Source organism: Desmodus rotundus, chromosome 4, assembly GCF_022682495.2.
Source record: "Desmodus rotundus isolate HL8 chromosome 4, HLdesRot8A.1, whole genome shotgun sequence".
NCBI lineage: Eukaryota > Metazoa > Chordata > Mammalia > Chiroptera > Phyllostomidae > Desmodus > Desmodus rotundus.
Window position 1 is genome coordinate 83244318 of NC_071390.1, and position 23152 is coordinate 83267469.

Sequence of the window (23152 nt, forward strand, 5' to 3'; positions counted from 1 at the left end):
AGCCTTCATAAAGCAGAGCTCTTAGGCATGCCCTATGACGTAGGTAGCCAGACTGCCTATATGAAAATGCCGGCTTTCCTACTTACTTTCCACACAGTGTATAGCAAGATGCTTTTCCTTCCTTTGTTTCAGCTTCATTTTCAAGAGGCAAATTATTTATCTCTAAGGTTTATTATGAGGACCCCAAAAAATAGTTTAGTCAAGTAACTTAGGAAAGACCTGACACACAGCAAATGAACAACAAAAAAAGGCAACTTATATTCCTCCTATTTACCACTACAATTTCTATGACTTACTGTTACTATAAGTTTGCAAAGAAAGAACAACCCTTAAACTTTGCTCTCAGAGAGACTTCTGTCTACAATTTTTAGAAGCACTCTCCCTCACCCTTCTATCTATATTCCTTTGTGTATCACTCAAGTATAATCACTTATCAGTAGAAATTGGTGAATGGTATCAAGATACCAGAACACAGGGGTACCCTTCACACTCTTAACTCTATAACCACGCAGGGATTTTAATTTAAACCACGCATATGAGTGCAAAAGACCTTTTTCCAGTTTATGTCACTTATACTTGGACTTGGTAATACACTGAAAATAATGGGAGAGATAAGAAGCTGGATATAATTGAGGAATAACTAACTGGTCACTGTGGGAAAGATTATGAGTTGTCTACCTAAACCAATTTTGTCCTTTCTGCAATAGTAAACTGCTGGGTCATAGCCGGGCACTCTGCTTTTCATCTGGGGAATCTATTTCCCAGACGCTTGTAGCTACTTATACTTTTATGACTCATTTCTTCACAACAGAATGGCAACAGAAGTGATACGTGCCTCTTCCGGGTTACACCCTTAAAGAACTGGGTAATGCATAGTTCTTTTCCTTTCTTCTTGCTTTTTGGGATGTAGATATGATGGAGGGTGTGGAGCAGCTCTTTGAGACCCAGAGGTGGAAGGTTCATAAAGGGAATGGCAGCGATCATCATCTCTGGATCTTTGTATGTGAGACAACAATAAACTTTTATCTTGTATTAGCCACTAGACTTTGGAATTTTTTAGCCTGTAACGAATACAGCCAAATTAACTCAATAAAAGTGACATTCTACTCAACCATAATCACAAAGGAGGACAATTTCAAACAGTTTGAATGTAATAAAGACATTTTCAGAAAGGAAACACATTAGCCTTTGAGGAAGATCAATTTAAACTCAAGGGACCAAACAAAGTTTTGAACTTTAAAGCAGTTTCCAAGTCTTTTTCTCATACTTTGTACCATGATGAAGACCCAGCTCTGGTGATTAGAATAACTCAGTTATATTTGCAATGTTAGCAATTACCAGAGATCTTTTGGATTTGAGGTTCGATACCATTTTCTACAGTTAGAATTCAAACAAGTATCAATGTGATTATCTAAATAATTTATATTCAGTCCATGGATAGAGTGATACAAACACCAAGGTATAATAGATCTTAAAATTTAGGATAAAAGGTAAGTATATTAAAATATCAGCAAAAGGTCAATGCAATCACATTGGGGAATGACGTGCTCAAGACTTGCAAGTCTGAATTATTTATTGTGGGAGTGTACTGTTTTTATATTTAAATATACATACATATATTTAAAAAATTACATGCTAAGGTTGCAACTCATTGCTTATAAGTTTAGAATTAGTCTACAATTTAGAGGTAGTTCACTGTTCCATAACAGTAAGCCCAAGCTTACTCTTAGGAAGTCAGCCTATCAAAATACACTAAAACTAGTCACATATTTGGGGATTAACACATTAATGAAGTTGAAAGAAGCAGGTTCATGTTGCAATGTTAAGTCTAACGTAAAGAGAGCCTTCTCTCAGGCTGCAAGGTGTTACAAAATTGCCTGCAAGAATGGCTGTGTGCTGTGCTTTCCTTCAGTAAACATTTGCTCTGAGGTTTGGGCTCTTGGGTAGACCCACCATAGATAATACCCTCTCTGTGGGCCAGGTTTGTCTGATATTATTATACCTGACATTCTAGCTTGCAGACAAGTCTCTTAGGAGTTTGTTTGGTATTATCCAACACCTGTGTATCCTTTTATATGTAGGTCAATGAATAAAATAAAGTTTCTGAATATTTAGAGCTGAGACCAGATCACTGAACTCAGTAAAAGCCATCCATTGAGATTTCATCTGAAATAGCTGTCCTTAGGTTCATATCATCACTGGTGTTTTTATGCTAATTTTATGTTTGGGAAGCACTGTTTTTTATTATTTAAACAGTGCTCAATTTAAATTGGACATATAAAGAAAGGAAGGTAATACTGATCTTGAGAACAAATGATTACTCCACTGCACACCAATTAACCCAGGGGAAAATACTAATAATACTAAATGCTCACAAGAATGCAGAGAAATTGGATCACTCGGATATTCCTAAGTGAAAATGCAAATGGGGCAATTACTCTGAAAAAGAATTTGGCAGTTTCTTATACTTACCATACAACCTAGCAGGTGCACAATTGGGCATTTATCCCGGAGAAATGACAACTTATGCTCACACAAAAACTTGTACACAAATACTCTTAACAGCTTTATTTATAATAGGCCTAATTGGAAATGATATAAATGTCCTTCAAAAGGTGAAAAGATAAACAAACTGAGGTAAATCTATACAATGGAATACTACTCTGAAATACAAAGGAATCAATTATCAATACATACATCAGCTTGGATAGGTCTCAGGTCATTACGGTAAGTGAAAAAAAGCCAATCTCTAAATTACATACTGTATGAGTTCACGTTTATAATATTATCTTTAAAAAATATATTTTAAATTGGCCCCCAGCTGCCATACCACCACCGCTTAGCAAAGCATCCCAGGCCCCGCCCAGGACGGCAGCCACACCAAGGATTCTTCCAGTCTATCTGACTCCTGTTTTGCTGTCGGCTCCACCTGTCCGGCACTGTCGTGCTCCTTTACTTGAAGGAGCTCAAAAAGTGGGATGAGTTTGAAGATATTTTAGAGGAAAGGAGGCATGTTAGTGACTTGAAGTTTGCAATGAAGTGCTACACCCCTCTTCTGTGTAAGGGAATCATTCCATGCCAGCCCAGCGATGTTAATGTAGCCTCCTCAATTCGGAAGAGGTGTTCTATGTCATTAAACTGCTTTCCAAGGAATCCCCCCAGTCCGTGGATGCCCTCTGAGAGGAGGCCTCTCAGATCTTGGATGAAATGAGCCATAAGCTGCATCTGGAGCCACCCGGGTTTTGCCTTTGCCCTGAGAAAATATTTGAACAAATTTTCTCAACAGTGTGTGTAAATGAAGAAGGTATTCAGAAACTACAAGGTGCCATCCAGGAGCACCCAGTCGTCCTGCTGCCTAGCCGTCAGGGTTACATCGACATTCTGATGTTGTCCTTCCTTTTGTACAACTATGACTTCCCTGTAGCGGTCGTAGCCGCAGGAATGGACTTCCTAGGCATGAAAATGGTTGGGGAGCTGCTCGGGATGTCGGGTGCTTTCTTCATGCGGTGCACCTTCAGCAGTGACAGACTCTGCTGGACTGTGTTCTCTGAATATGTAAGGACTGTGTTACCGAATGGTTATGCTCCTGTTGAATTTTTCCTCCAAGGGACAAGAAGCCGCTCTGCCAAGACATTGACCCCTAAATTTGGTCTTCTGAATATTGTGATGGAACCATTTTTCAAAAGAGAAGTTTTTGACACCTACCTTGTTCCAATTAGCATCAGTTATGATAAGATATTGGAAGAAACTTTGTATGTGTATGAGCTTCTTGGGGCTCTTAAGCCAAAAGAGTCTACAACTGGATTACTGAAAGCCAGGAAGATTCCCTCTGGAAATTTTGACAACATCCACATGTACTTTGGAAACCCGCTGTCCCTGTGATCCCTGGCAGCTGGGAGGATGAGCCGAAGCCCATATAACTTGGTTCCCAGGTATATTCCTCAGAAACAATGGAGGACATGCCTTCATCACTGAGGTTGCCTGCAAAGTGCAGCTTGAGCAGATCCAGAACCTGGTGCTGAGCCCGTGAGTCCTTGTCATTGCTGTGCTCCTCCAGAACCAGCCATCCGTGGATTTCAACACTGGTGGAAAAGACTCTGTGGCTGAAAGGCTTAACCCAGACCTTTGGGGGGTTTCTCACTTGTCCGGATAAAGAACCTATGTTTGAAGTGATCCAGTCCAGAATTTCTCTTCATGGCAGCGTCCCCAGCCTTCTCAAAGACTGGGTGGCTCTGAAACTGGACACTGGAGACTTGGAAGTGGTCTACAGCCTCATCTACCAGCATATCATCCCCCTCATGTGCTTGGCTTACAGGAACCCATTGCTCAACATCTTTGTTCCTCCCTCTTTAGTAGCTCTGGCATTGCAGGTGGCACCTGGGTGCAGGAAAGAAGATATCTACAGTTACTTTCACTTTCCTATGCAGCTTTTTGTTGGAGGAGTTCATCTTCCTTCTAGGAAATGAGCTACAGGACTTTGAAGAAGGTTGTCACTTGCTTTGTAAAAGTGAGACCATTCAGGTGACAAAGAGGAACATCCTAGTTACAGAGAAAGGAAAAATTGCTAGAATTTTTAATAGGACCCTTTAAGCCTCTTATGGAATGTTATCAGATCATTTGCAAATACCTCTTGAAGGAAGAAGATGTCCACTTCACTGAGAAACAGTACTTGGCTAGAGTAGGATGTTCACAAGTCAGCTTCTCGATCAAGGTGCCTCACAGGGGTACGATGTATTATCTTCTGATGTACAGAAAAATGCCTTAGCAGTTTCGGTGAGGCTAAGTGGGGTAGAGAAGAAGAAGGTAAATAATGGCTGTATATTTAATGTGAATGAACCTGCCATGACATTATTAGAAGAAATGCTTGGTTGTGAGACACCAGTAGGAAAACCAGCAACTGCAGCAACTGCAAAATTTTAATAATTGCCAAACAGTTATGGAAATTTTGGTCATAAAATCTCCAAGAACTCTTATTACAGCAAATAAGGATGTAAAGGGAAAGACCCTTCTTTCTTCCAAGACTCCGAGACTCAGGGTTCAGGGGAGAAAAAGGCACGACTGGTTAGAGCAATCGGTGTGATCATCTCCACCACCGTGATCCAGAAGACATTTGTGTCCAACCCTGTGTGTGTTTTAAAATAAAACAATCTTTTGGAAACATGTTTGGAAAAACAAAAAGAATATTTTAAATTATTTTAAAATCATTTTTATTGTATTTTTCCATTACCATTAAATCCCCTTATATGCCCCTCTCCCTGAAATTGTGCCCCTGTGGTCTGTGTCCACAAGTCCTTTTCCTTTTTGCTCAGTCCCTCCATCCCCTACTCTCCCCCTACCTTAGCTGTCATCCTGCTATCTATGAGTCTTCCCCATTTTCCTTGTGAGTTCAATTTGTTCATTAGATTCCACATATTAGTGAAATCATATGGTATTTCTCTTTCCCTGACTGGCTTATTCCACTTAGCATAATATTCTCTAGCTCCATCCATGCTGTTGCAAAGGGTAAAATTTTCTTCTTTTTATGGCTTAGTAGTAGTATTCCATAATGCAAATGTCCCATAGTTGTTTTATCCACTCATCTACTGATGAACACTTGGGCTGCCTCCATATCTTGGCAACTGTCAATAATGCTGCAATGAACATAGGGGTGTTTATGTTCTTTCGAATTAATGTTTTGGGTTTCTTCAGATATATGCCCAGAAGTGGAATCTCTGGGTCAAAAGGTAGATCCATTTTTAATTTTTTGAGGTATCTACATACTACTTTACATAGTGGTGGCACTAATTTGCACTCCTACCAATACAAAAGTGTTCCCCTTCCTCCCTATCCTCATCAACCCTTGTTTTTTTTGATTTATTGATAGTAGCCGTTCTGACAAATGTGAGAGATTGTATCTCATTGTGGTTTTTATTTGGATTTCTCTGATGATTAGTGATGTTGAGCATCTTTTCCTATCTGTATTGGCCATCTGAATGTCTTCTTTGGAGAAGTGTCTATTCAGATCATTTGCCCATTTTTTAATTGGGTTGTTTGTTTTTTGGTGTTGAGTTGTATAAGTTCTTTATAAATTTTGGATGTTAATACTTTATCAGATGTGTCAGCAAATACATTCTCCCATTCCATGGGCTGTCTTTTTATTTTGTTAATGATTTCCTTTGTTGTGCAAAAACTTTTTAGTTTGATGTAGTCCCATTTGTTTATTTTTTCTTTTGTTTCCCTTGCCTAGGGAGATATAACTGATAAAATATTGCTATGAGCCATGTCTGAGATTTTGCTGCTATGTTTTCCTCTAGGATTTTTATGGTTTTGGGTTTAACATTTAAGTCTTTAATCCACTTTTAATGTACTCTCATGTGTGGTGTAAGAAGGTGGTCTAAGTTTCATTTTTCTGCACGTATCTGTCCAATTTTCCCAATACCATTTATTAAATAAATTATCTTTAGCCCATTGTATGTGCTTGCTTCCTCTGTCAAATATTAACTGACCATAAAGTTCTGGGATTATTTCTGGGCTCTCTATTCTGTTCCATTGATCTATGTGTCTGTTTTTATGCCAGTACTAGGCTGTTTTGATCACTATGGCCTTGTAGTATAGTTTGATATTAGGTGGCGTGATTCCTCCAACTTTGTTCTTTCTCAGGATCACTGTTGCTATAGGGGGACTTTGGTGCTTCCATATAAATTTTTGAAATATTTGTTCTAGTTCCTGTGAAATATGTTATTGGAATCTTGATAGGAATTGTGTGGAAGCTATAGATTGCTTTGGGTAGTATGGACATTTTAATAATGTTAATCCTTCCTATCCATGACATGGTATGTGTTTCCACTTACTTGTATCTTCTTCATTTTCTTTCTTCAGTGTCATAATTTTCTGAGTACAGGTCTTTTACACCCTTGGTTAAGTTTATTCCTACATATTTTATTCTTTTTGAAGTAATTGTAAATGGGATTATTTTCTTAATTTCCCTTTCTTTTAGTTAGTTATTGGCATATACAAATGCAACTCATTTCTGGATATTAGTTTTGTGTCCTGCTACTTTGCTGAATTCATTTATCAGTCTTAGTAGTTTCTTCATGGAATCTGTGGGATTTTCTATGTACAGTATCATGTCATCTGGAAATGAGACAATTTTACTTCCTCCTTTCCAATTTGGATGCCTTTTATAACATTCTTGAAATAGGAAAATTATATGGATCAGATTATCAGAGAACAGATCAATAGTTGCTAGAAGTTAGGGATGGGGGTGAAAGAAAAGTGTGATTATAGAGGATATCATCAAGGTGTTCCTTTGTCATCATGGAATCAATATAAGTGATAAAATTTCATAGAACTATATGAAACAATGAGTGTATGTGAAACCAAGTGGGTTTTGAATAAAGTCTATATAGTCTACTACAGTAATTTTCAACTGGTGTGCCACAAGAATTTTTAAAACATGCAATACCTTACTATTTAGTCAGGGGCATTGACCTCTTTTCCCTTAAACTGTCCACTGAAAAAGTAACAACAGTCAACACAACAATAGCCACCAAGTGTGAATTGATCAAATTGTACCTAGCTTTTATGAGACCAGCAAAAAATATATTTTGGTGTGTTGCATAACTTTAGTAAGTAGTTTATATGTGCCATGAGAGGAAAAAGTTGAAAATCCCTAGTCTAATTAATAGTGTTTCTGGTTTTGATAATGCACTACAGTTATGTAAGATGTTACTTTTGGGGGAGGCTGGGGGAAGGGTTCATAGGACTTTTCTGTACTATTTCTGCAACTTCTTGTGAATCTATAATTATTTAAATATAAAAATTTTAAAAATAATGATTACATTAGCTTACCAGCTATGAAAGTTTATTTTTTGTCTTTTTATTTTATGGGGGTAATGAAGCAAAAAGGGGGGAGCATGCCAAACTGCTTTAATCAGAACCATCCTGCTTTTATCTGTTTATCCATTGGGGAAGAGTTCTGATGAATAGAGAATTTCTGGGATAAAGTTTGAAAACAACTTCTAAAAGATTACAGAAAATTCCTCAGATAATCAAAGTCGAGTCATGTGTAATAATTTAGGAAAAGTAGGTGCGGTGTGCTTTAGAAGGCAGTTTGATTACTCTAACAAAGGGTTATAGCTTTCAAGGGAAGTGGTTACAAGTAACCACATATTTTAGATATGGTATCAGAATTGGTCTGTTATGAAATTATAGCTGCTGATGTTAACCGTAACTAATATATTGCTTGTTGCAGTACAGGGAAATGAAATTGTTGATGGTCTTTTCCTAGAAGTTATTTAAAACAAGCAGCTAGTAGCACAGTGATTTTTTTCAATCTGAAAGCCTATGAGGCAAGATGAGACAGCTACAAACCTACTTAGCTTAACTAACACAGGGTTTGCTGCCAATATAAACCACATCTCTAAACATTCAAAAATATCTTTATTTGCTTCTATGAAATTTTGTCCTCATCCAGAGATTTTGGACAACAGACAGACTGAGGTGGTCATCAACCGCCTCATGTGAAGGGTTTCTTGTAACGTCTGTGGAGGCAAAGTTTTCCTGGTTGGACCTGACCAGATGTGGTTTGACCCTTCACTCTCCATCCCCAACATATCTACTCAGAGCCCCAATAAGTTTCTTCTTCCGGTGACTGGTGGCTGATTATTGCTGTGGTACTGAGATGGGGCCTCCGAGTAATTACAGAGTTAGCCTTGTGGTTGTCTTCCAGGAAATGGCAAGTACCTCTTGCCCTAGTGTGCCCCTGTAGATTTCACTCGGGGACAACAGGAAACAAATGCCATGTAAGGACATCCTGTAGAGCTGCTGCTTTTCTGTGGACAACTGAGTGGTAGACATGTTCTCGGTCACCATCTCCGTTTCTTCTTCCTAAAGCAATTTGAGGCTTATCATTGAGAAATGTACACACAGTGATCTTCAAAAGGACCTACATGATCTTTTACATGAGGATATTGAATACTTGATTTTGACCTTTCCCTACTTACAGTGATACTGAGAATGTTTTTGCAGCTAACTTTTTAAACACTATTATCTTACTGCCAAGTCTCCTGGAAAGTTCTTCAAAGAGTTTCTCTGTTTTCATCATTTATTTGAGAGAACAGTAGCTTTATTAGCTTGTGGCCAAAAATGAATTTTAAAAATACAACTTTGTTCTCAGAATCAAACTTAGTTGCAGAAATTTAACTTTTCTTTGAGCCGTTAAATTTGGATGTGTAATATGTAATGAAATTGGAGCAGGAGGATGGGAAGCCTGCTGTTTGTGGGGAGACAAGCCAGACAGGATCTTCTCAGGTGTCCTCACCATCTATTGCTCTTGGCTACTTGTCCCATTTTCCTACCACAAGAGGAAATGTGAGGGAGTTGTAATGTGAAAGGAGGCCATAGCAGGAAAAGCTTTGGAATATCCTGGAATATTATGAGGCCATTAAAAATAATGAATTAGAGCTAATCCAAATACTTTTAAAGAATTTCTGCAAACTATTGTTGAGAAAGGAAAACAAGAGGCAGAAGAGTGTGACTCTTTATGGAGCACTCAGCATTGGTCTCTCTTGCTTGCAGGTTGCGCATTAGGCAGGGGCAGTCACTAAATTAGCATTGGTGAATAGGAGTGTAGGCTGGACACATGCATAGCCTCTCTCCCTGACACAAAGCAACTTCATCCACTTGCCCATTGTGCTTGCAGTGGCTGGCTGATGGCAGAGGATGGCTGATATCGGCTGGCTGAGTCATTTTTGTGTACCTGATTATTTGGTGCCCTTCCATGTTGGTTTTCCTGTGTGAGTGTTCACATGTATTACATTTATTATTAAACTCCTAAGACTTCATGGTTGATCTCTAATGTTTCACTATGTGCCTGTTTCCCAGAGTCCGTTTTTCCTGATATTCCAAGTTTTCTCCTTTTAGGCTTCTGTAATAAGTTGAACAATGTCTCTCGAAAATTCATGCCTACCTAGAACCTGAAAAATGTAACTTTACTTGGAAATATTGTCTTTGTAGATGTAGTTAGTTAAAAATCTTGAGATAAAATTATTCTGGGTTTAGAGTGGGCCCGAAGTCCAATGTCTGGTGCCCTTGCAGAAGAGGAGAAGACACTGAGAGATCCAGAGAGAAGGCAGTATGACAACAGCGGCTGGGATCGGTGTGATGAGTCTGTACCCCAGGGAATGTCAAGGATTGCTGGCCATCAACAGAAGCTAGAAGCGAGGCTTGGGATGGTTTCTTCCTCAGACCCTCCAGAAGAACCAACTCTTCTAACACCTTGATTTCAGACTTCTGGCGCCCTTGAACTATGAGGAAATAAAATTAAGTCAGTTGATTCATGGCAATTTGAATGGCAGCTCTAGGAAATTAGCACCATATCTAACCAGCGAACCAAGCATTTGTCACCACCTTTGAGTCCATGTATATTCTAAACTTGGACTAATTTGCTCTTCACACAAAGTGGATGATAAGAGCTTCCATAGCCTGAAGCTCTACCTATTGAGGGGATTTCCCTTATTATTTTCTTTGAAGGCTACCCCTTGGATATCTATGCTAGCAGATTTCTCTCACACAATAAAACTGATACATTAAATGAAAAAATTCTGTATATTGAAGGGCATCTCTAAAAAAGTGGAAAAATTAAGTGAGACAAAATATTTGCGAAGATAAAATATGGCAAAGAATTAATAGCAAGATTATAAAAGATATCTACAAGCTAGTAAGACCACAATGAGATATCATTTAAAACCCAATCAATTTGTAAAATGAAGAAGTCTAATACCATTAAATATTGGAAAGGATGTGGATCAGTATACTAGTGTACTTCACTGTGGGAGTATAAATTGATTCAACTACTTTGGAAAATAATTTGGCATTATGTTTTAAAGTTGGACATTCATATAACCTATGCTAAATAATTCCATTCTTAGATATATGTTTTGCTACAAGGAAACATATTTTGCTATATAACTTGAGTAAAAATTAAGCCTCCAAGGATTAGATAAACCCCCATTTTAAATAAAAATTTACACTACCAGTATACTTTTAAAAAATTCTATTTATTTATTTTTAGAGAGAAGGGCAACAAGGGAGAAAGAGCGGGAGAGAAATATTGGTGGGATAGAGACATCCATCAGTTGCTTCTCATTTATAACCCAACCGGGGGCCAAACCCAAAATCCAGGCACGTGCCCTGACCGGGAATTGAATTGGTAACCCTTCATCTCTCATAATGACACCCAACAATGGAGCCATATTGGTCAGGGCCCCAATATACTTTTAAGAAATATTTATATTGTGGTAAAACTATAGTTCTAAAAGGCAAAGGGAATAATAGTAGAAGTTGCAGAATAGTGGTTACTTCTAGAGGAGAAAGGGTACAAGATAGGGAAGAGAATGTAGATAGATGTTCAAAATGATAAATATTGTATTTTCATGCTAGATGGTGAACATAGGCATTTATTGGTAAACAAACAAATATGTAAGTAACTATGTAAGTATATAAGTAAGTAAAGGTCATGCCTGGATCAAGAATGAGACTGTGCCATGGACCAAGAGTTATGATATTAGTCAAGTCTTAGGCACCCAGTATTGGAAACACACCTGGACTTTTGATTGTACAAAGATGTTCCTGGTTGAATCAACATTGGGAGCAAGAAGAGCCCTGGACCTGGGACAGGAGGAGGAGAGATGGGATGGGTTTGAAAGGGAGAGGGAAAGCAGATCCAGGAAAGTAACAAACATGGCCTACGGAGGAAAGCTTGTCAGAAAGTCCCTGTGGGGGATGGCCCAGGAGCTTGGAAAACAGATGCTTAAGGGTCCATTTTAATTTGTTTCTTGTTCTGAGCTCTGGTGTAAGTAACCTCCATTATCCAAAGCCCACAGTAAAAGTTGGCTACATAGATAAGATAAATAATAATAATAAAAGTCTTCACTCAATCACTTGTTCATTACAAATATGTTTGTTGAGGTCCTACTGTGCAGGGTACAGCACTAGCATTGCAGCAACAAACCAGAGAGACCAATCTCTGTCCTCATGGGGCCAATATATAATTTTCCAGATGACATTAAATGCTAGTGCAAAAAATGAAGCAGCATAAAGGAGAAGGAGAGCCATGAGTGAAGGTGATTTATACTGGTTGTGTTTAGAGTGAGTAATGAGAAAGCAAGCACGGGGATGATTACTTGTACAGTGGGTGAGAACAAAGGAATGGAGACAGTGAATAGGGATTCGGGATTCAGGATTCTGCAGAAGCAGGAACTTGCAATGACAAATGTCTAGGAGGACATAAGTCTCTTTTACAGAAAATCATGGAAATATTGGAGAAGGCTCTGGATTGCCCATCACATGTGGAATGGTGTTTGCATCACTTAGTTTGTAAACTAAAGGAAAAGTTAATTCCAAGGGTTGAAGAACTTGGGACCACTGCCCCTATACTTCCAACAGTTCAACTATGAAGCTGTTTCTCCAACTTCTTCTGCATCACTGGTTCTTTTTGTTCCCCAATAAATGAAGTGATTTATTTATTTATTTATTTAAAAGTATATTTTATTGATTATGGTATTATAGTTTTCCCAGTTTTCCCCCTTTATCCCCTCTCCCCCTGCAGCCCCCAACCCTCCAGCATTCCCCCCACCCCTTAGTTCATGTCTATGGGTTGTACATATAAGTTCTTTAAGTTCTCTGTTTCCTATACCATTTTTGACCTCTCCTCGTCTATTTAATGCCTACCAATTATGCTTCTTCTTCTGTGTACCTTTCCCCCTCTATTCCTCCCTTCCCCCTCCCCACTGAAAACCCTCCATGTGATGTCCATTTCTCTGATTTTGCTCCTGTTCTAGTTGTTTGCTTAGTTTTTGTTTTCATTGTTTTTCTTCCTTTAATTTTTTAGGTTCATTTGTTGATAGTTGTGAATTTGTTGTCATTTTACTGTTCATATTTTTGATCTTCCTTTTCTTAGGTAAGTCCTTTAACATTTCATATAATAAGGGCTTGGTGATGATGAACTCCTTTAACTTGAACTTATCTGGGAAGCACTTCATCTGCCCTTCCATTCTAAATGATAGCTTTGCTGGATAGAGTATTCTTGGATGTAGGTCCTTGCCTTTCATGACTTCAAATACTTCTTTCCAGCCCCTTCTTGCCTGTAAGGTTTCTTTTGAGAAATCAGCTGATAGCCTTATGGGCACTCCTTTGTAGGTAACTCTTTCCTTTCCTCTGTCTGCTTTTAAGATTCTCTCTTTATTTTTAATCTTGGGTAACTTAATGATGATGTGCCTTGGTGTGTTCCTCTTCAGGTCCAACTTCTTTGGGACTCTCTGGGCTTCCTGGACTTCCTGGAAGTCTATTTCCTTCACCAGATTGGGGAAGTTTTCCTTCATTATTTGTTCAAATAAATTTTCAATTTCTTGCTGTTGTTGTTCTCCTTCTGGCACCCCTACGATTCAAATATTGGAACATTTCAGGTTGTCCCAGAGGTTGAAAAGTTTCTCTTCATTTAAAAAAAATTCTTATTTATTCATTTTGTTCCAGTTCAATGCTTATCTCTTCCTTTTGTTCCAAATTGTTGATTTGAGTCCCGGTTTCCTTCCTGCCACTGGTGGTTCCCTGAATAGTTTGCTTTATTTCATTTTGGGTATCTTTCATTTGTTCTTTAATTTTTCGACCCAGCTCAATCAGATCTGTGTGCATTTTGATTACCAGGGCTTTAAATTCTCCATCAGATAGGTTGGCTATCTCTTCATTGCTTAGCTCTCTTTCTGAAGTTTTCTCTGTTCTTTCATTTGGACCATATTTCTTTGCTTGGTGCACCTGTTAAGTTGTAAGGGGGCGGGGCTTTAGGTGTTCACCCTGGCAGGGCAACCCTCCTTGCTGCGCTGCAGCACTGCCTGTGGGGGAGGGGCCAGAGAGGGAGCAATGTAGCTCACCTACTCATCTCTAGCCCACTTTTCAAGGAACTCTCACGTGAGACTGGGAGTTTCTCCCACCGAGGCAACTGCCGTAGTTCACAGCCAGCTCTGAGACTCAGTTTCCCCTTAAGTCAGCCCCAGCCACACAGCCTGCCACCTCGCTGCAGCCAGCCCCACCTGCATGGTCCGCCACCTCGCCATGGTTTCTCTCTGTCTGCTGCCTTACTTGTCTGATTGTTCTGTTTGACTGTTTCTTTAATTCCTTGGTTGTCGGAGTTCCATGCAGTTTGATTTTTTGTCACTTCTGGTTGTTTCTTGATTTTAGATTCATTGTTATCCTCCTTTTGGATGTGTGAGGAAGCGAAGGATTTCTACCTACGCCTCCATTTTGGCTGGAACTATGCATCACTGGTTCATTTGCAAAACTGTCTTCAGTAAAATACTCACGTAATTAATAGATAATGTCCTAATATTGCCCAACAGTAAAGAAACTAGAACACAGAAAATACTTTTTCTCACAGAAAAGCAAAGTTCTTATTGACTTGTGTTTTAAAGTTTCTGTTAAAATGCTTCACAAAACTTGCTGCCTTGAATTTCAAGGTCTTCTAAGTTCATGATTATCAGCTCATAAATGCTAGGAGAAAAGATGATTCATTGCTGCCTAAATTAAAGTGCAGCAGATTCTCAGCAAAAACAGTCCAGGGTTAGCTGATGACTAAACCTAAATGCCACATAGAATGTCTTTTTTATTTTTAGGGGCTCCAGGAAGCAAAGACATCCAGGTACAAACACACTACTGACTCAATGGGATTTGTCAGAGACTATAACTTAAGCATTTTCTTTTGAGTATAAAGAACTTGGTCTTTTTGCCTTACAAATGTCACACTACTTGCTTTCATACAATGTTCTTTCATCTATGTTTACTACTTTCTTCTAAAGTACGTGGAGAGAAATTTTTGCTTGTGTGAAGGGAAGCCTTCCAAACTTCTATTTCCTCACCACATTCCATAGTAAAACAATATTTAAAAAAAAATCTCAAGTTGCCTTTCTTCTTTCTACAACCATTTTAGTATTTCCAGGACTTGAAAACACACCACCAGCCCCCCCACAATCACCATGTCTGAAGAAAAAGTCTTGTGAGCTTATGATGTCTCTATTCTGAAGTATGTTTCCCTCGAGTACCATAACAAAGTTACTTCTAAGGCCATAAAGCAAGATAGGGCCTTTACAGTTAGTTGAACTCCAGGTCATTCTTTTTTGACTTAAACAGTTTCTTGTTTCCCCAGGACAAATATTGTAGATTTTCTTTTGGTTTGAAACAAAATAAAAGTTTGACAAAAACCACTAACGTTGTGATGCACGCTAACCTATTCCATCCCATTAAGACAATGTGGGCACCCACTAAATTGATTTCACACCCCATGATTAGGGATGACCCACTCTTTGTAAAGTAAGTGCCCTCAAATTTGACATCCCTAGCATATCAGGATGGTAGCTTTCAACCTGGGCTATATATCTGAACTATGTGTGGAGCTTTTCAAAAGTATCAATGCCCAGGTCACAGATAGGACCTACTAAATGAGAATACCAAGGGAGTCATGAGGAAAGTTCCTGAAACTTTTCACTTGACAGATTTGGGAGTACAGTAGGACTGGGGGAATGAGTTCATTTGTCACTGAGAAGTGAGATAAGTGAAGTGAAGGGGTGAGTCCAGGTTTTGTGAAGCCTGAAGCTTGTGTAATTTTGGAATTTCTTTTAAGAAAAATAATATAAAATTGGATCAGAAAATAACTGTTTTTGTAGCTTGATATAATAAAACACAACAAATTGTAAATCTTAAAAAGCTTACAAATTTCACAAACATAAACATTTGCATAAAAATATTTTTAAAAAGGATTTTATTTATTTATTTCTAGAGGGAGGGGAAGGGAGGGAGAAAGAGAAGGAGAGAAACATCAATGTGTGGTTGCCTCTCATGTACCCCCAATGGGGGTCTAGTCCACAACCCAGGCACTGGGAATTGAACCAGTGACCCTTAGCTTCACAGCCAGTGCTCAATCCACTGAGCCACAACAGCCAGGGTGATATTTGTATTACTTAATGCCTTACACGGCTCTTTAATACTTTTTATTTTACATTTATTAGATTCATACTTATGTTTAGAGAGAATAGAATAACTTTGTGGCCTTTTGTTTAGCATAGTTGATCAAAGTTTTTTTTTTATTGATGATAGTTGAGAAAACTTTCTTACAGCTTCACAACTTGTTATTGAAATATCATGTAAAATTTTCTGTCTATATTAGTTTGCTAGGGCTGCCATAACAAAATACCACAGACTGTATGGCTTAAACAACAAATATTTATTTTCTCACAGTTCTGAAGGCTGAAAGTCCAAGATCAAGATGGAAGTAGGTTTGGTTTCTCCTGAGGCCTCTCTTCTTGGCTCATAGATGGCCACCTTCTTGCTGTGCCCTCATATGTTTGCACCTCTGTCTTTGTTGCCTTTGTCCCAGTCTCCTTTGTTATCAAGAATTAGGACGCACCCCAATGACCCCATTTTAACTCAATTACATCTTTAAAGGTCCTCTCTCCAAATAGAGTAAAAATCTGTGGTGTGAGGTTAGGGTTTTTTTTTTCTTTTTTTTTTGATGTATTTATTGATTATGCTATTACAGTTGTCCCATTTCCTGTCCCCCTCACTCCACTCCATCCTGCTCACCCCCTCCCTCCCACATTCCCCCCCTACAGTTCATGTCCATGGGTCATACTTATAAGTTCTTTGGCCTCTACATTTCCTACACTATTCTTACCCTCCCCCTGTCTATTTTCCACCTATCATTTATGCTATTTATTCTCTGTACCTTTCCCCCCTCTCTTACCCTCCCAATCCCCTATTGATAACCCTCCATGTGATCTCCATTTCTGTGGTTCTGTTCCTGTTCTAGTTGTTTGCTTAGTTTGCTTTTGTTTTTGTTTTAGGTGTGGTTGTTAATAACTGTGAGTTTGCTGTCATTTTTACTGTTCATATTTTTTATCTTCTTTTTCTTAGATAAGTCCCTTTAACATTTCATATAATAATGGCTTGGTGATGATGAACTCCTTTAACTTTACCTTATCTGAGAAGCACTTTATCTGCCCTTCCATTCTAAATGATAGCTTTGCTGGATAGAGTAATCTTGGATGTAGGCCCTTGCCCTTCATGACTTGGAATACTTCTTACCAGTCCCTTCTTGCCTGTAAGGTCTCTTTGGAGAAATGAGCTGACAGTCTTATGGGAACCCCTTTGTAGGTAACTGTGTTCTTTTCTCTTGCTGCTTCTAAGATTCTCTCTGTCTGTTTCATCTTGGCTAATGTAATTATGATGTGCCTTGGTGTGTTCCTCCTTGGGTCCACCTTCTTTGGGACTCTCTGAGCTTCCTGGACTTCCCGGAAGTCTATTTCCTTTGCCAGACTGGGGAAGTTCTCCTTGATTATTTGTTCAAATAAGTTTTCAATTTTTTGTTCTTCCTCTTCTCCTTCTGGCACCCCTATAATCCGGATGTTGGAACGTTTCAAGATGTCCTGGAGGTTCCTAAGCCTCTCCTCATTTCTTTGAATTCTTGTTTCTTCATTCTTTTCTGGTTGGATGTTTCTTTCTTCTTTCTGGTCCACGCCATTGATTTGAGTCCCACTTTCCTTCGCATCACTATTGGTTCCCTGTCCATTTTCCTTTGTTTCTCTTAGCATAGCCTTCATTTTTTCATCTAGTTTTCGAACAAATTCAACCAATTCTGTGAGTGTCTTAATAACCAGTGCTTTGAACTGTGCATCCGATAGGTTGGCTATCTCTTTCTTGCTTAGTTGTGTTTTTTCTGGAGCTTTGAAGTGTTCTGTCATTTGGGCAATTATTTTATTTTTGTCTTGGTCTGTTACTTAAAGGGGCGGAGCCTTAGGTGTTCCCCGGGGTGGGGTAACGCTGGTCACTGCACAGTGATGCTGTATGTGGGGGATGGGCCAAGAGGGAGCAATGGCGCCCACTCCACTCTTCACGGGATTGCAGTCACTGCCTCTGCTACCCACAATCAAATTGGGTCCCTCTGGTGCTGGTTCCCGAGTGGGTGGGCCTGTGCACACTCTAGGCCCCTGTGGGTCTCTCCAAAGACCTCTCCTGTGAGGCTGGGAGTCTCTCTTGCTGCCACCCCAACCCCCACAGGAGCTTTCAATCAGAGGTCTGAGGCTTTATTTCCCCGCACTGAAGCCCTGGGTTGCGCAGTCTGCTTCACTCCCCACCTTTCGTCCAGGTTTATCTGTGCGCGAATGTGGGGCCCCAGGGTCTGCTAGTGGTCAGACTGCCTGCCCTGTTCGTCCCACACTCCGCCAGTCTCGGTCCCGCCACGGCCACGCGAGTCCTCTCCGCCCCGGTGCCTATCTCTGCCCCTCCTACCGGTCTGGATGTATATTTCTTCTTTATCTACTTGGTGTTGGACTTCCTTGCTGTTCGATTTTCTGTCAGTTCTGGTTATGCGAGGAGGTGCAGTGTGTCTACCTACGCTGCCATCTTGGTTGAGTTTAGGGTTTCAAAATATGAAATTTGAAGGGATACAATACAGCCCATAACATTGTCAAATTTGGAAAAACATGTCTCAAATGTGTTTCATTTATGAGTGTAAAGAAGTCAGAGCATTAAAATTGTCCCTGTGTGGAGATGGAATGGTGGAGATGTTACTACAGAGAAGCGCAGGACATGCTGTTGCAAGGCTTCCTCTAATGCTCTCATGAGGACTAAGTGCGTAGATTTCTACTTTATCACAGGGTGAATTTAAAGTGTATTCACTCAAAACATCTTTTTGCAATATTAAAGGACATAGACATTTGTTAAGTATGTAGTTTTAAGTTCCTTTGTTTTCTTTTTGATTTTACTGCCCGGTGTTCTACATTGTCCCTTCTTGTTTTTCAGTTACAGTTTACATTCAGTACTATTTTGTATTAGTTATCATGTGTGCAGCATAGTGGTTAAATAGTCATATACTTTACAGAGTGTTCTTCCTGATATTTTCAGTATTCACCGGACACCATACATAGTTATAATTTTATTGACTATAATTCCTATGCTGTTATCTACTAATGGAGTTTTGTGTACATCTTTTTGGGTTTTGTTGATAAATAAATTGATAGGCAAGTAGGGTTTCAGGGCCCATAGGGTTTCATGGCTATTCATTTTCTATGTAGTAAAAAAAACATGCTTTTATACAATCATTTTGAATAAATTAGAAATGCTAAGGATAAGGATATCCAGAATTTACATTTTGACTGAAAACTGTAGACACTCCTCCTCAGTCTGTGTCCCAGGTTTGTTTATGAGAATTCAAATGGTACAACACAGTGTTTTTATTCTTTGACGGTGTGTGATATTACAGAGAAATTATTCTCCTGTCATTGTTCAGTTCGATCATCATATATTCTTAATCCTTAATCATCATTTGTTTTATTTCATTTTCTTTTCTTTTTTCAGTTCCCTTGGATTATTAGTGTTTTTGTTACTGGTCTTGAAGACCTCATTTATGACTAAAATGTTAACATTTCTCATGCATTGCAAATGAAATACCATGTTTTTGTTATTTTACTGTGGTGTTTTATTTTGGTTGTAAATAAATTGTGCATAGAAATATAATCACGTTCCATTTCAAGAAAAAAATTACCCTGTGAAATGATTAGTTATAAATACTCTTAATTGGTGACATATTAAACTAGTTTTTGGTGTCTATGTCCTAATTATACTGATCCGTTGCTATGTCTTTGTAGATGTCAAATCAGCAAAAAAGAAAATCGAAAACATTACCCAGTGATTTACCTTTCCTCATTATTTGTATTTTCAGATAATCTAAGTGTTTACTAGTTACTTCTATTTGAAATTTATCACTTTCTCCTAATTATTGCTTTTGGTATAGTCTGAAAAAGATTTCACAGTTCCCTTTTCAACATTGGATTAATTTTGATTTATTTTTTTCTCATCTTTACTGCTTTTCTTACATAGTCAATTAATTTTTATTTTAAACTTTTCTTAGTTATTTATCAAATAAATTTAAATTATAAAAGAAATTATGCTTTATATATAGCAAATCAGAAGGTTGTAATTTCTCACTGTTTTGGAAAAACTAAGCTAAACTTCTTGCCAAACTGAAGTAGGTTTTTTTTTTTTTAAATCAAGTATGTCACTTTTATTTAAAAAATGAGGTATGGTGTTTTTATAATTGTATATACTGCATCAATGACTACATAATCTTAACGGGAGAGAACTCTGGTTTGGAGAAGCTATACATGAGAACTGAATCCCCCACTTTTTGTATGTCTGATGTTGGAAGCACTTTTACAGAGTAATTTCTGTCTCCATACATTTCAACCCTTGCTTCTCATTGATGACCCACATGGTTCTGGGGCCAACTGAATGTAAAAGGGTTATTCCTTGAACTGGCTCTGACCCTGCCACTTCGTGCTGCCAGGAGAGCTGGCACAGAGGGGTTAGGGGTATTCCCGGAAACCATTTCTCTGCTGGAACAGCTGGCAATAACTTCACTATTCCCAGAAATCACTGTGAACCACATAAATACTCCACTCAACTCAAACTGAACGTATCCCCATTTCACCTTTTAGTTTAACTAGACTCCAAATGTGCCTGTGGCCATGCAGCATCAGGGGACACAAGGGAAGTCAGAGTGGAAAGAGGCAAAGTCCTCACTGATTAAAATTTGTAACTTTTGCATATTTCACAAAAGCGTATGACCATATGAATATATTATTAGGGCTGCTCCCAGGGCTCTGAATTTAGCTTTGTTATATTCATGGCAATCTGACTCTGGAAACATCCGGGAGCTCTGCTGTCCACATACCATAAATGCCACTTAAGATTTCCTCCTAGTACGATGGTTCCCAAGCACTTGTCTTCAAGTCAGTGCCAGTCATGACAAGTTTCAATAATATAAAATGAAATGGAAAAGATGATGAATACAGTGTGATAAATACATGTCACCTAAGACTGTCAACTGTTCTCTCTTGAGAAAGACTGTCATTTTTTAATGAGTATATCCTTCCTATTGATTTAGTATTAAAATAGCCTTCCTTATTTAAAATATTGGTGATAATAGAGAGCAAACTATAAAGCTTCAACTTATGTCAATCCTTCTACCTTCTGGATAGATTCCTTCACTTTCAGCACGTATGGACAGGGGAGAGAGAGAAGTGGAAGGCCGCATGGGACAATGTGCTGTCAGGCTCGGGAGTGTGTCTTTTGCCCACATTCTTTCAATCAGACCTCAGTTCCCTAGCTCCACCCTCAATGCACGAACACCTGGGAAATGCATGCCCAGGAAGAGAATGCATCAGTAAAGGTAACATTTTCTCTATCACACTGTCTTTTCTTGGGGTCTGATAAAGTTTTAAGTGGAAGTAAGAAATGATCATGTTTTTAGGCCTCTAGTCTGTTTCATTACCTTTTACTACAATAAGATGACAACATCACTACCTGGTGTATTTGTTTTCTATTGTTGTCTAACAAGTTATCACAGACTTAGTGGCTTACCACAACACCCAACTATTATCTCATAGCTCTGTGGCATAGCTGGATTCTCTGCCCAGGCACTGCAAACCAAAATCAAGGTGTTGGCAGGGATGCATGCTCTTCTGGAGGCTCTGAGGAAGAATTTATTTCTGAGCGCATTCAGGTTGTTCACAGAATTCAGTTTCTGGCAGCTGTGGGACTGAGGTTCCCATTTCCTTGTGGCTGAGTCCATCTTCAAGTCAGCAGTGGTGCACTGACTGCTTCTTGTGCTTCCAGTGTCACTGAACATCACCCCCTCCCACACTTTTAAGGGCTCAGGTAGTCATCTTGGGCCCACACAAATTATCTCAGATGATTTCCCTATTTTAAGGTCAATTTAGTCATAACCTTAATTGCATATGCAAAGTCATTTTTTTTTTGCCATGTAAGGCAACATATTCATGGATATAGCACCAGGAAGCAGAGGTCACAGAGGCCAATATATTGCATGCCACACTAGGAGTGTCCCACAGGGATAGCTTTCCTTCTCTTTTTACTAATTTTCCAAATACATGAGGTTCCAAGAGACACCCAGCACTTTGCCAGCCTTGCAGCCTGAAGTACCAAATGTCACCAGGTTTTCTCCTCTGTTCAATTACAGGTGTGCACAGAGGAGGGGGCTGGTGTGTCTCAACAGGGGATGGGTGGGCGCAGAGGGGACCGAAGGGGTGGAGGGGTAGTCTAGTGCTGTAAATTGGAGCGAGACACTGCTTAGCTTGATGCCTCCCTATTTTTAAAAGCAAAAAGGCTGTGCTACATCTGATACATTTTTTCTTTTTAAAAAATTTTTTTATTGTTATTCAATTACAGTTGTGTGCCTTTTCTCCCCATCCCTCCACCCCACCCCAGCTGAACCCCCCTCCCTCCCCCACCTCCACCCTCCCCCTTGATTTGGTCCATGTGTCCTTTATAGTAGTTCCTGTAATCCCCTCTACCCACTGTCCCCTCCCCACTCCCCCCTGCCCATTGTTAGATTGTTCTTAACTTCAATGTCTCTGGTTATATTTTGTTTCCTTTTTTCTTCTGTTGATTATGTTCCAGTTAAAGCTGAGATCATATGGTATTTGTCCCTCACCGTCTGGCTTATTTCACTTAACATAATGCTCTCCAGTTCCATCCATGCTGTTGCAAAGGGTATAAGCTCCTTCTTTCTCTCTGCTGTGTAGAATTCCATTGTGTAAATATACCATAGTTTTTGGATCCACTCGTTTGCTGATGGGCACTTAGGTTGCTTCCAGTACTTGGCTATTGTAAATTGTGCTGCTATGAACATTGGAGTGCATAGGTTTTTTTGGATTGGTGTTTCAGGGTTCTTAGGGTATAATCCCAGCAGTGGAATTGCTGGGTCAAAGGGCAGTTCCATTTTTAGGTTTCTGAGGAAATTCCATATTGTTTTCCACAGTGGCCTCACCAGTCTGCATTCCCACCAACAGTGCACTAGGGTTCCCTTTTCTCCACATCCTCTCCATTTGTTTGTTGATTTGTTTATGTTGGCCACTCTGACTGGTGTGAGATGGTACCTCATTGTGGTTTTAATTTGCATCTCTCTGATGGCTAGTGATGCTGAGCATCTTTTCGTATGTCTCTGTGCCCTCTGTATGTCTTCCTTGGAGAAGTGTCTGTTCAAGTCCTTTGCCCATTTTTTAATTGGGTTGTTTGTCTTCCTGGAGTGGAGTCGTGTGAGTTCTTT

The 23152-nt window shown here is 39.2% G+C and overlaps 1 pseudogene; it reads left to right on the top strand.

Annotated features, from left to right (window-relative positions):
* Positions 1–4920, top strand: part of LOC112317714 (dihydroxyacetone phosphate acyltransferase pseudogene) — a 49145-nt pseudogene extending 44225 nt beyond the window's left edge.
* Positions 4921–23152: the final 18232 nt, after the last annotated feature.